We start from the raw sequence: 13,954 nt of genomic DNA, 5'->3' as shown, positions 1-13,954 counted from the left end.
GCAATCGCATTTACATTTTCCTTAGGTCCGCAAATCATACAGGTAAGACCTGAAATTTCATGAGCCAGCTTTTTCTGTGGATTTTTATTCTTGTGCTTTTGTCAAAAATTATCAACTCTCACTATTTGTCTTATGAAAAATTAAATGAATCTTGAGAAAATTAAAATTTTATTTAAAAAATTGGAAAAAATTTCCTTCCTGAAGGGCTGTCCCAAGCCCCCCACTCCCACCCCACAACGCTTCCTGAGAGTAGCCAAGGCAGATGTGAGAGCAAGGGCCCCATTCAGGGATGGTGTCTTCATGAAGGAGGGGCCCGAAGCCCTTGTGGGCAGACCTCCCCTGAGCCTGTCTGAAGGGCCAGCTCTTAGTGCATTCAGACTGAAACCCCTGGGCAGGGATGCCACCCCTGCTTTTCTGCAGGATGTGCCATCTCCCCTCACCCTGGCTCTTGGTATTAGACGCACCCCTGTGTTCCCAGTAAAGACCTTTCTGCAGCAAAAATAAAATAAAATAAAAATTGGAAAAATTAAATCCAGAGCTACTTATCTCCTGAATTAATTTGAATCTTGAAATTTTTCTATGCTCTTTGCTTGAATAAAAAGTTTGTAAAACTGAATTGTAGAACAAAATTATTAGGGAATGAATCTTATCCATGATAAAGTCTTTGTAGTGACTAAGAATACTTTCAAAATTTCTTGAATGCAAGGCTTTAGAAAAATAATTCACTCAGCTGCCTAATGCACAGACACCCACAGGACCTAATGGCATGAATGCAGATTCATATAAATTCCTAAAACTTGCTAAGCACACACATGAATAATCTATATACAAGAAGTATATATATTACAATAACTGCTGATTACACATAACTATCATTTATTTTCTTTTTTTAAAAAAAATTTTAATGTTTATTTTTGAGAGAGAGACAGACAGAGACAGAGTGTGAGCAGGGGAGGGGCAGAGAGAGAGGGAGACACAGAATCCAAAACAGGCCCCAGGCTGCAAGCTGTCAGCACAGAGCCCAACGTGGAGCTCGGACTCACTAGCTGGGAGATCATGACCTGAGCAGAAGTCAGACACTTAACAAACTGAGCCACCCAGACACCCCAATAACTATCATTTTTTTAAGCTCTTACTCTATGTCATTTACCTGTCACAGTCTGTACTAGTTTGCTAGGGCTAGCAACATACCACAGACTCTATTGTTTAAACAGACATTCATTTTCTCATAGTTCAGGAGGCTGGAAGTCTAAGATCAAGTTGTCAGCAGGTGTGGTTTCTTCTGAGCCCTGTCTTCTTGCCTTGCAGATGACAGCCTCCTTATTGTGTCCTCATGTGGTATTTCCTCTGGGCATGCTCACCCCTCTGACTCTCTGCATGTATAAATTTTCTATGAAGACAGATTGGATTAGGCCCCACCCCAAAGACCTAATTTTAACTAAATCACCTCTTTAAAAAGCTCATCTCCAAACACAATCACATTCTGAGTTACTGGGGCTTAGGGCTTCAACGTATGAATTGGGGGAAGAGGGAGAGAAACAACTCAGCCTGTAACACTGCCACTTACCTACAAAGACAAAATGTTGGATAAGATGCTATTCCTAAAACAAGTGACAATGTGATAAGTGCTCTCATACTAGGATGTAAAAGTGGTCACATATCTTGGGAACACAGAGGAAAGAGTGCAGATTCTTTGATGGAGGGACTGGGAGCAATCAGAAGACTTAGCAGAGGAGGTTACATTTGAAGCCGCTTCAGAGGGTCGCCTGGGTGGCTCAGTCAGTTAAGCATTCCACTCTTGGTTTTAGCTTGAGTCATGATCTCATGGTTTGTGGGTTCAAGCCCCACATCAGGCTCTTTGGTGACAGTGTAGAGTCTGCTTGGGATTCTCACTCTCTGCCCCTCCCCCACTCATGCCCTCTCTCTCTCTTTCTCAAAATAAATAAATAAACTTAAAAAAATCATGAAGCAGCTTCAGAGGACAATTAGGCATTGTATACTTTGTGCCAGCACCCAGGGCAACTGTGCCTAAATTATAGGTTTCCCGTTAACTAGTCAATGTATTATAATGAGAAATGAGTAAGAAGCAGTAAGGTGCTATGTAAGTGTTCACTTTTTTTTTTTTATAAATTAATTAGCTAAATGACCATATACCCTATTCCTTCAGAAAACAAAGTGCCAAATGAAACTCTGAATACATAATATCTTCATTTGGCTTCTTTATTTATAGGCTAATGCTTGGCAAAATATTTTGTTGTTTCTTACTGCTTTTCTCACCTGTCTTTGCTTTCTTTGAGTTTTACAAAATAATTTGGAAAAGTCTTGAATCTTTTTTTCTGGAATGAAAAATGAGAGCGAGTTCTACAGGAATTTTACATGTGATTTCTGTGATTGATCACAACACCTGCAAAGAACTACTAATTGTGGTAGGAACTAGATGGAATTATACTTAGCAAAGTCATGTATTTCTCTTGGCTTCGGTAAGTCCTTGAGTTGACTTCAAGTTTAAGTCTTTATAGCTTTTGTTATAATACCTATAATATGGTTCTCTTAAAAGGAAAGACACATATAAATTAAAAAAAAAAAAAGTCTTATGCCAAGATAGCTTCTATGGCTCTGAAAAGATCTTTGTGTAAAATCACATAGTCACTTTCACTTTCCTCCAAATTGTTCCTGGTATCACTCTTAAGAGAGCTTTCTTTTCCTAGAAAGAACTTTTGGGTTTGGTTGACAAGTGCCCTTCCCCCAGAGAAGTTGGTTGGACAAGAATCGGCTTCTGTGGTCTTTTGTGGTTTCTGTGGCTTAGACTGTAATGATTGGATCGAATTTAATGTATTCAGAAATTATATTCCCACGACCTTTATAGCATGTCACTAGAATAAAATCCCATCTCTACTAATTACATTGGGAAGAATGAAAGTGTTTTCTATTAAGTTAGAAGGTTTTTTTCTAAGTTATAATGTTTGGAATTTTCTTGTACTTCTCTCAGCTCTTACTTCTGTGAAAACTACATCCTGAAGAGAATGTAGGAAACTATATATAGCTAAAATATGCCAAACAATTAATAGAGACTCTTCCCCAGAGGAGCTCATCATCACAGAACAAGTGGCATCTTGACAACTTGTGTTGTTTTGCTAATGAATCATTTATCTTAAATATTAAAGTGCCACATTCTTCATAATTGCCATGGCTTAACTGTAAATGACTTGAAAAATAATTTGTTTTAAAATTTAGCAGATTAAATGCAATGTGCTATTCTTCATTGGATCCTGGAATAGAAAAAGAACATTAGTAGAAAACTGATAAAGTCTTTATACATCCTGGAGTTTAGTTAATAGTAATGTACCAATGCGAATTTCCTAGTTTTGACAAATGCACCCTGGCTAGGTAAGATGGTAACATTAGGTGACATTGGATGAAAGACACACAGGGACTCTGAATGGTATCTTTGTAACTTTTCTCTAAATCTAAAACTGCTCTGAAATTAAAAAAAAAAGGTTATTTTTTTAACTCAAAAAAATTTAGCAAAATGTTGAAGTTATATTTTCTAGTCTATCTCCATGCATAAGGCGAGGGGGGAGGGCAGGCCACAATTCCAGGGATCTGGACTGGATTCAGGACTATGGGGAAAAACAAGACAGAGAACCAAGAAGCAAAACCAGAAAGGCTGGAACCAGAAGAGCCTCCAGGTGAGGAGGTTCAAAGCTGACAGAAAGCTCTTGACCAGAGAAGAAATCCTCTAGGTTGTCAATATAGTTGTTAAATGCTAATATAAACCTAGAAACAAGATTTTAATAACAGAATATTTTTAAAAAACAAAACGTGTGGGTGAGAATGATGGAGAGAGCACTGACTGATGTACCTTTTAAAAGTACTTTTATAATTTAGACTGTACCTGTCAAACATGTGGAAGCTGTCACTTGTTGAAAGCTAAGAAGTCACTAAATACTTACAGAATCGACTCTCGCCTTTCTTTTCTTTTTTTTTTTAATGTTTATTTATTCTTGAGAGAGAGAGAGAGAGCATGAGTTGGGGAGGAGCAGAGAGAGGGAGACACAAAATCTGAAGCAGGCTCCAGGCTCTGAGCTGTCAGCACAGAGCCCGACGCGGGGCTCTCACCAGCCGTGAGATCATGACCTGAGCCGAAGTCAGACACTTAACTGACTGAGCCACCAGGTGCCCCCCCTTAAAAAAATTTTTTTTAAATGTTTATTTATTTTTGAGAGAGAGAGAGAGAGAGAGAGACAGTCGACTCTCGCCTTTCTGATGTTGTGAAACAGGGATGGGGTGGGGGGACAAAGTCTTCTGTTCTCCTTGTTCTCTGGTTCTGGCTCTTTCTCATTCAGTTTGAGATCACCTTGCAATTTTTAAGCATGAGGGTGTGATCCTAAGAATCTTTTCTACTCATACATTTTCAGTTTCAAATTTGCTAATTTTCCTATTAAGTGCTAAATTCTTTTTAAAACAAAGTTAAAGCGGTGCCTTGTAGTCACCTCAGCATGGATTTCCACCCCTCCTCTCTTTTGCCAGTAAACCGTGTACAATTGGGGGTGGTGGGCACATGACCCAGGCCCAATCAAACATGGTACCCCATTTCTCTGGACATACTGACAAACCAGGATGATCCAAACATGGAGGAGCTAGGAAGAACCCTGCTGAGCTAAGAGGAAGGGACAAACTTGAATTCAGGTTCACTTGTCTGAAAGCACAAAGGCAGCAGCAGACTGGCTTGCCCCTTCTGCTTCTAGCCAGCATTCCAGGACCAATGAGGGTCAAATAATAATTCTTGCTGATTTGAAAAAGCTGAACACTATGTCTCAGTCTAAGTTTAATACAAAAGAGTGAAGCAGGAAACACACCAGAGACTCCATAAAAATTAAGGAACTTTGTTTCCCTTGCCCCTTTCTCTTATAAAACTGTGCTATTCCCTGCCAAGTAGAATTAGAAATCATGCCCATGGCATAACACCACCCACTGGGTTGCATCCTAAGGTCAGGCTAACCATCATGGGAGACAGTAAATTGAGAGGCTATAAGATGAGCAAAGCTGAGATCTGTTATTAAGAGAATGAAACTAGGAGGACAGGGTAAAATTTCTGGTATTGGTGCTTAGTTTATGGAATCTCCAGGTATGAAATTGGCAAAAATCCAGCTGAGATCTGAAGAGGGTTGTATTACCAGAAAAACCAAGTTGAAAATAAGCCCTTGGGGGCATGTGGGTGGCTCAACTGATTAAGCAACCAGCTCTGATTTTGGCTCCGGTCATGATCTTACAGTTCAAGAGACTGATCCCTGGATCCCTGCATCCAGCTCTGTGCTGTCAGCATGGAGCTTGCTTGGGACTCTCTCTCTCTCTCTCTCTCTCTCTCTCTCTGCTCCTCCCCTGCTATTTCTCTCTCTCTCTCTCTCTCTCTCTTAAAATAAATAAATAAATCAACTTTATTTTGAAAATGAGAGAAAGAAAGAAAGAAAAGAAAGAAAAAAAAGAAAGAAAGAAAGAAAAAGAAAAGAAGGAAAGAAGGAAGGGGGGCACTTGGGTGGCTCAGACAGTTAGGCATCTGGCATCCAACTTCAGCTCAGGTCATGATCTTGGGTTTGTGAGTTCAATTCTCGTGTTGGACCCTGTGCTGACAACTCAGAGCCTGGAGCTTGTTTCGGTTTCCATGTCTCCGGCTCCCTCTGTCCCTCCCCCACTCCTGCTCTGTCTCTCTCTTTCTCTCAAAAATAAATAAACATTAAAAAAATTGAAAGTAAGCAAACAAGCAAAAAAGAAAGAAAACAAGCCCTTGAATGTGCAAAGCCTACAGCAATATCCAGGCTCCATAATGAGACGAATAAGAAGGTGGTGGCTAAGGTGTCCCATCCTAGAATATGATGGGTAAGGGAGACTTGTTTCCTACACGTCCAGACCTAGGCGTAGTAAGATTGAATCACAAAGAATGTACTTCACTGCAAGGGAAGTGATTTGGAGGATATTTGTATTTCAGGCCAAGGAGGAGTCCTGTTTCCACCTGACCGGGAGGAAAGCATATGGCCCAGAGATACTAGACTTGAAGATAAGGTGGTCACTGGATGAGATCTTGGGTTGTCTTGTTGGGAGATGAACAGTGCATGGAGTGTTACATTAAATTCAGTATGAGACATTTTTGGAATTACACTTTCAAAAAAGCAAGAGTGTGAATGATAATAGTAAACTGTGATAGCATACTGTGCTGCCCAATACCTTCCTTAATTTGGCTGGCCATCATGCTATTTCTCTCTTGCAGTATCAGATTCTCTCTTCTGGAACACACAGGGGCACATGTCGCAAGTCCACCAGATCTTAATTCTGCACTCAGCAGACGTTGTGATTAGTGTAGAGGTGGGCTTGTGGCCCACACAGAGGCTATGATTCCTTCACTGGAGTTCACATGTAGACATTGGTCTCTTTCCACTGAGATTCCTAAAGCAGATGATACAGGCCTGGAGCTGTGGGCAACCTGATTCTTTGGCAGCCTGGAAGAGGGAAGAAAATGAGGTCACTACACAGAGGAGACTGAGCTGAGATTTTGGGGGAGGGTGAAGACAGAGACTTGATGATATGATTTCCACCTGGGCCTGAAACCAAATCCTTCCACGAACTTCTGTCTCCCTCCTTCTCCCTCTCCCTTAAACTCCTTTCCCTTTTTGGCTTAAATTAGAGTTGTGTGTCTGTGAATTTCAACTAAAGTAGTCTTTATGTATTTTTACTTTTCTAAATATAAAAGTAATGCGTGCTTACTATAAAAGAAATTTGGAAGATACAGGTAAGCAAAAAAAAAAAGAAAATTATTCTCTCATGCTTTGGGTATAACTAGGCTAGCATTTTAGGGATTTTTGCAGTATTTTAAATGGCTTTTTTACATAGTTATAATCATAATAAATTTATTTTGCACAGTTATGATCATAATAGTCAAGCTTAATCTCCTGCTTTTTCTATTTAATATTATAACATGTTCCCATGTTTGTTTGTTTGTTTGTTTGTTTTGAGGGAGAGAGCCTGTGTGTGCATGCATGCACACAAGTGGTGAGGGGCAGAGGGAGAGAGAGAATCTGTTTTTTTAATTTTTAAATTTTTTAAAAAATTTTTTTCAACGTTTTTTATTTTATTTTTGGGACAGAGAGAGACAGAGCATGAACGGGGGAGGGGCAGAGAGAGAGGGAGACACAGAATCGGAAACAGGCTCCAGGCTCTGAGCCATCAGCCCAGAGCCCGACGCGGGGCTCGAACTCATGGACCGCGAGATCATGACCTGGCTGAAGTCGAACGCTTAACCAACTGCGCCACCCAGGCGCCCCAATTTTTAAATTTTTTTAATTCGCATCCAAGTTAGTTAGCATATAGTGCAACAACGATTTCAGGAGTAGATTCCAGTGATTCATCCCCTATGTATAACACCTAGGGCTCATCATGACAGGTGTCTTCCATAATGCCCCTTACCCTTTTAGCCCATCCCCCCTCCCACAACCCCTCCAGCAACCCTCTGTTCGTTCTCTTTTTTTTACTTTTTTTTTTTACATTTATTTATTTTTGAGAGACAGAGAGAGACAGAGCACAAGTAGGGGAGGGGAAGAGATAGAAGGAGACACAGAATCCAAAGCAGGCTCCAGGCTCTGAGCTGTCAGCGCAGAGCCTGATGCAAGGCACAAACTGTGAGATCATGACCTGAGCCGAAGTCGGAGGCTTAACAGACTGAGCCACGCAGGCACCCATGTTTGTTCTCTTTATTTAAGCATCTCTTATGTTTTGTCCCCCTCTTGTTTTTATATTATTTTTTTAATTAAAAAAATTTACTAAAAAAATTTTTTTCAATGTTTATTTAATTTTGATAGAGCGAGACAGAGTGCTAACAGGGGAGGGGCAGAAACAGAGAGTGAGACACAGAATCTGAAGTGGGCCCCAGGCTCTGAGCTGTCAGCACAGAGGCCGACATGGGACTTGAACCCACAAACTGTGAGATTATGACCTGAGCTGAAGTCAGATGCTTAACCAACTGAGCCACCCAGGTGCCCCGTTTTTATATTATTTTTGCTTCCCTTCCCTATGTTCATCCCTTGTGTATCTTAAAGTCCTCATATGAGTGAAGTCATATGATATTTATCTTTCTCTGACTAATTTCACTTAGCACAATACTCTCTATTTCCATCCACGTGGTTGCAAATGGCAAGATTTCATTCCTTTTGATTGCTGAGTAATACTCCATTGTAGATATATACCACATCTTCTTTATCCATTCATCTGTTGATGGACGTTTGGGCTCTTTCCATACTTTGGCTATTGTTGATAGTGCTGCTATAAACATTGGGGTGCATGTGCCCTTCGAAACAGCACACCTGTATCCCTTGGATAAATACCTAGTAGTGCAATTCCTGGGTGTAGGGTAGTTCTATTTTTAATTTTTTGAGGAACCTCCATACTGTTTTCCAGAGTGGCTGCACCAGTTTGCATTCCCACCAGCAGTGCAAAAGAGATCTTCTTTCTCCGCATCCAGGAGAGAAAGAATCTTAAGCAGGCTCCATGCCCAGCTCAGGAACTCGATTTCAGGACCGTGAGATCATGACCTGAGCTGAAATTAAGGCTTGGATACTTAACCAACTGAGCCACCCAGGTGCTCTCATTTCCCCATGTTCTTAAACCACCTTATAAGTAAAATTTTCTCTTAGATAATTTTGAAATATTAAAACTATTTTGGATTATAACCCTAGCATTTGTTTTTAGAAATATAATTACTGGGACTAAATATTGGAACATTTTAAAGGCTCATGATATATTTTAAATATCATTTTTTATTCATAGGAATACAAATATACACAAAGTTCATCCTTCATGGTCAATCAGGATTAAGTGAATCAAATATATAAGATTAAGTAAAAAGAAAAATAGAAGATACTATTATACCTTCTATGAATAGTTCTTTTTAGGGGCAAAAATTATCCCAAATTAACCCATTTCAAAATTTAAGCCACATACAATTATAGGAATTAAAAAAAAATAAGGGTTCCCTGGGTGGCTCAGTTGATAAGGTTGCCAACTCTTGATAGATAGTAGCTAAGGTCATGATCTCCTGGTTGTGGAATCAGGCCCCCCACTGGGCTCTGTGCTGAGCATGGAGCCTGCTTGGGATTCTCTCTCTCTCTCTCTCTCTCTCTCTCTCTCTCTCTCTCCCAAAAATAAATAAACTTAAAAAATTTTTAATAAAAAATAAAAACACTGATATTTAACCATGGCATATATAACACATCCTTCCCTAATTGACATAATCTTTTGAAAGTATAATTTTAGCATTTTTCCACTGTGAAATTGATATATAAAGCAACACATGATACCATTGATACCTTTTTAAATATAATAATGTGAGTAATGTCATTGAAGATACAGATACAATGCTGGGAACGGTACACATTAATTCAACACTTTGGGAACAACTTGGCAACTATTTTATTTCTTTCATTAAAGAATAAATAACCAGTCATTTAAATTGCTTTATAATATTCCATAAGTGCATATATTTACTTAACCAATATTCTATTTTTAGATATTTTGATTGCTTCCAGTGTTTTACTATTATAATAATAATGTTTGTATTTATTTATTTACATTAATTTTAATATATTATGAATTGTTTTCTTTGGACTAAGTCTCAGAAGTGATATTATTGAGTCAAACATAACTGAATCAAGGTTACAAAATCAAATATTTTCTGGCTCTTGATGGAGACTGCCATCAAAGTAATTTGCAAATTACTTTTCAAAGAGAGTGTATCAGTACCATGCCAACAGCATGAGAGTATGCATCTCATCCCACTCCTTGTAATGTATTAAATTATTTTAGTGTTTTGCTCATTTAAGAGGTGGACATTAATATCTGGTTTCAATTTAAATTTTTAAGGATCAGTTCTTCCTGAATATTTGTATAAAGTTATGTTCATCTTTACTTACATAATATTTTAACCAGTGAGAAGTCACTCTTTTTTCAGGGCTGACACTGTCACTAGGAAGAAATATGTTAGGCTCCTCTGTCACTTTGCCACTCTGGCTAATCAGTGCCCACAGACTATTACAATGATCCCCAAATGCCTATCCAAAAATTGTGTCAGGACCATTTAAGAAAGAATACCTGTGAAATCTATTAAAAATTCAAATTCTTAAATTCCACTCTCAGAGTATCTGATCCTGTGGGCCTGCAATATTTTTTTTTTTATTTTTTCTTTTCAACGTTTATTTATGTTTGGGACAGAGAGAGACAGAGCATGAACGGGCGAGGGGCAGAGAGAGAGGGAGACACAGAATCAGAAACAGGCTCCAGGCTCTGAGCCATCAGCCCAGAGCCCGACGCGGGGCTCGAACTCACGGACCGCGAGATCGTGACCTGGCTGAAGTCGGACGCTTAACCGACTGCGCCACCCAGGCGCCCCATATTTTTTAACAACTCTATAGGCAAGGCTGAAATTTCAGATTTAGACACAGTGCTCGAAAGCAGAGGCTCCTAGAGGTGTGATCCCTGGACGACATTAAAAATGCAAATTCTTGGGTCCCAACCCCAGACTTAATTGAATTAAAAATTCTCAAGGTAGGGCTCAGTAATCTGTGTTTTTAACCAGCACTCCAGTTGATTCTGAGGCAGAACCATTGCTTTATGGCTGTGAAATGAAGAATTGAGAATCATCCAAGGTCTACCACCTCCTGCTTGGAAAGTCAAGGGAGGTGACGTCTGAAGGATGAGGGGCCACAGGAACGATCAGACAGATAGAACAATATATGGAAAGGCATCGAGGCACGAGAGAGCATGGAGAGGCATGACCACAGGAAACAGCTGGCTGGCTGGAGTGTAGGGTGCAGCAGGGTGACAGTAAATGAGGGAGGAAAGTTGATAAAGTACCCCACGTGTCATGCAAAAGAATGGACATTTGTTATTATTTGGCCAATCAGTTATCATCCCACTTCCTAACTGCACCCCAATGTCCCTTGAGGGAATTACCTCTTCCCCACTAGGTCTCACCGATAGAATGGTAAATCCAAGTGCTCTCCTGTTACAGAAATTAAAGGTGTCCCCATACGGCTTCCCCCCCAGACACTTCCCTCTCCCCACTCTGTGTAGTCAAGGGGTGAGCTTGAGACATAAACTAGACCAACTACACTTTCTGTCTTAGAACTCTTTTTTTTTTAAGATTTAATAAAAAATGTTACTGTGGACAATTCAACATACACAGAAGTGGAAAGAACAGTATATTATTCTCTATGACCCCAAACTCATTCTCAACAATGATCAATCAATGGCTATTCCAACATACCTATACACTTCTCCTCTTCCTTCAGTCTCCAGGGTTTTTTGAAGGAAATCTTACAGATATAATGTCAAGGAATATTTTCCCCTGTATTACTAATATAATACATTAGACTAATTTAAGTTAGTTTGATGAAAATACTGTTTTCTGAAACACATGATTTTTTTACTTGTTTTCAATGTTTATTCATTTTTGAGAGGCAAAGAGAGACAGAGTGTGAGTGGGGGAGGGGCAGAGAGAAAGGGAGACACAGAATCCAAAGCAGGCTCCAGGCTCTGAGCTGTCAGCACAGAGCACGACATGGGATTCGAACCCACAAACCCTGAGATCACGACCTGAGCTGAAGTCAGGCTAAAGTCGGACCCTTAACCAACTAAGCCACCCAGGTGCCCCATAGAAATGATGTTTTTAAAAGTCCTGTCAGTGCCCAGTATTGAAACTGACAACACCAAACCAAACAAAACAAAACAAAACAAAACAAAACAAAAAAACAGTTTTTCTTAATTGAAGGAAAGAAGAAATGTCAAGATCTGGTCACTTGTGTTTCTCTAAGTCTGTCTGTGTTACACTTAAAGTCAAACATAGCTGTATCAGTTTTATTTAACTTGATTTATTTAAGTCTACATATTATCACATATCATTTAATCCCTACAAATATTAAAAGCTATATACTTATGTTTCATTGCTCTAAAGTTACTTTCCTGATAATTTTCAGTATTTGTCTATATCAGATCATTGTTAATTTTTTATTGTGGTAATATATATGTAACATAAAATTTGTCATTTTAACCATTTTAAAGTGCACAATTCAATGACATCAAGTACATTCACAGTGTTGTGCAACCAGGGTCTTACTATTTCGAGCTGTACAACATAAGGGAAGAAGGTGCAGACAGAGTCCACTCATTGAGACAGGAGTACCCAAACAAGACCAACAAGGGATCACGATCACTGAAGCCATCAGGATTATTGTATTTGAAGAAATGAACTATTTAACCAATACTCACTGAAAGTTGCCTTCCTAACTAATTTGGATTTCTCCTGAAAGATATAATTGCTTCTTTGTTTTTATTCCTATCGAACTTTAGTTATAAATGTCTCAAGGCTCTTATAACATTAGACCTTTATCTCATGTGGCTTGAGCTTCAGCAGCCCAAGAGTATACAGATTTTGTCACATTAACTTTACAAAACACAATGTTCCTGTTTGTGTTTCCACTTGAATATGTATGAGCCAACTCCCCTTGAATAATCATTTGTCCGGACATCCCCAAAAAGGAGGACCACAAATACTCACAAACAACTGCAGAACTATAGTTATCATACAACGTCTATCATGTCTTTCCATCCACCTTTACATCTCTTACCTAATATCTATTTGCCTGAAAGGTTTTGTTTAATTGAGGCAAAATTCACGTAACAAAATTAATTATTGATCATTTAAAAATGGTATTAATTAATTTATTTATTTTTAATTCCATTATAGCTAACATACAGTGTTATATTAGTTTCAGGTGTACAGTATACTGATTCAACAATTCCACACGTTACCCAACATTCATCATGACAAGTACAGTCCCAATCCCCTTCACCTTCTTCACCCATCTCCTCACCCACTGCCTCTCTAGTAACCATCCGTTTGTCCTTTATAGTCAAGAGCCTGTGTTTTGGTTTGTCTCTTTCTTTTTTTTCTTTCTGTTTTTGTTGTTGTTGTTTGTTTTGTTTCTTAAATTCCACATATTAGTGAGATCATATGGTATTTGTCTTTCTCTGACTGACTTATTTCACTTAGCATTATACCCTCTAGATCCATCCGTGTCATTGCAAATAGCAGATGGACACTTGGACTGCTTCCATAGTTTGGCTATTGTACACATGATCTTAGACAAAAGGCCAAGAAGCAATTAGTTTGGCTACTGCAAATAATGCTGCAATAAATATAGGGGTGCATATATTTTTTGAATTGGTGGTTTTATATTCTTTGGGTAAACATCCAAACTGCAATTACTGGATCATAGGGTAGTTCTATTTTTAATTTCTTGAGGAACGTCCATACTGTCTTCCATAGTGACTGCACAGTTTTCATTCCCACCAACAGTGCACAAAGGTTCCCTTTCCTCCACATCCTTGCCAAGACCTATTGTTTCTTATATTGTTGATTTCAGCCATTCTGACAGGTGTGAGGTGATATCTCATTGTGGTTTCGATTTGCATTCTCTGATGATGAGTGACTTTGAGTATCTTTTCATGTGTTGGTTGGCCATCTGTATGTCTTCTTTGGGAAAAGTTCTGTTAATATCTTCTACCAATTTTTAAATGGATGATTAGGTTTTTTTGGTCTTGAATTTTATAAGTTCTTTATGTATTTTTGGACACTAGGTCTTTATTGGATATGTCTTTTGCAAATATCTTCTCCCATTCAGAAGGTTGTCTTTCAGTTTCATTGATGGTTTCCTTTGCTTGCAGAAGCTTATTATTTTGATGTAGTCCCAATAGTTTATTTTTGCTTATAAATGGGATCATACAATATGTGGCCTTTTGTGTATGGCTTCACTCACTTAATATAATATTTTGAGGTTCATCCACATTGTAGTATGCATCAGTACTTCATTCTTCCTTATGGCTGAATTATATTCCACTGTATGGATATACT

This window comes from Prionailurus bengalensis, chromosome A3 (assembly GCF_016509475.1).
Source record: "Prionailurus bengalensis isolate Pbe53 chromosome A3, Fcat_Pben_1.1_paternal_pri, whole genome shotgun sequence".
Classification (NCBI taxonomy): Eukaryota; Metazoa; Chordata; class Mammalia; order Carnivora; family Felidae; genus Prionailurus; species Prionailurus bengalensis.
This window is presented reverse-complemented; position numbering follows the sequence as displayed.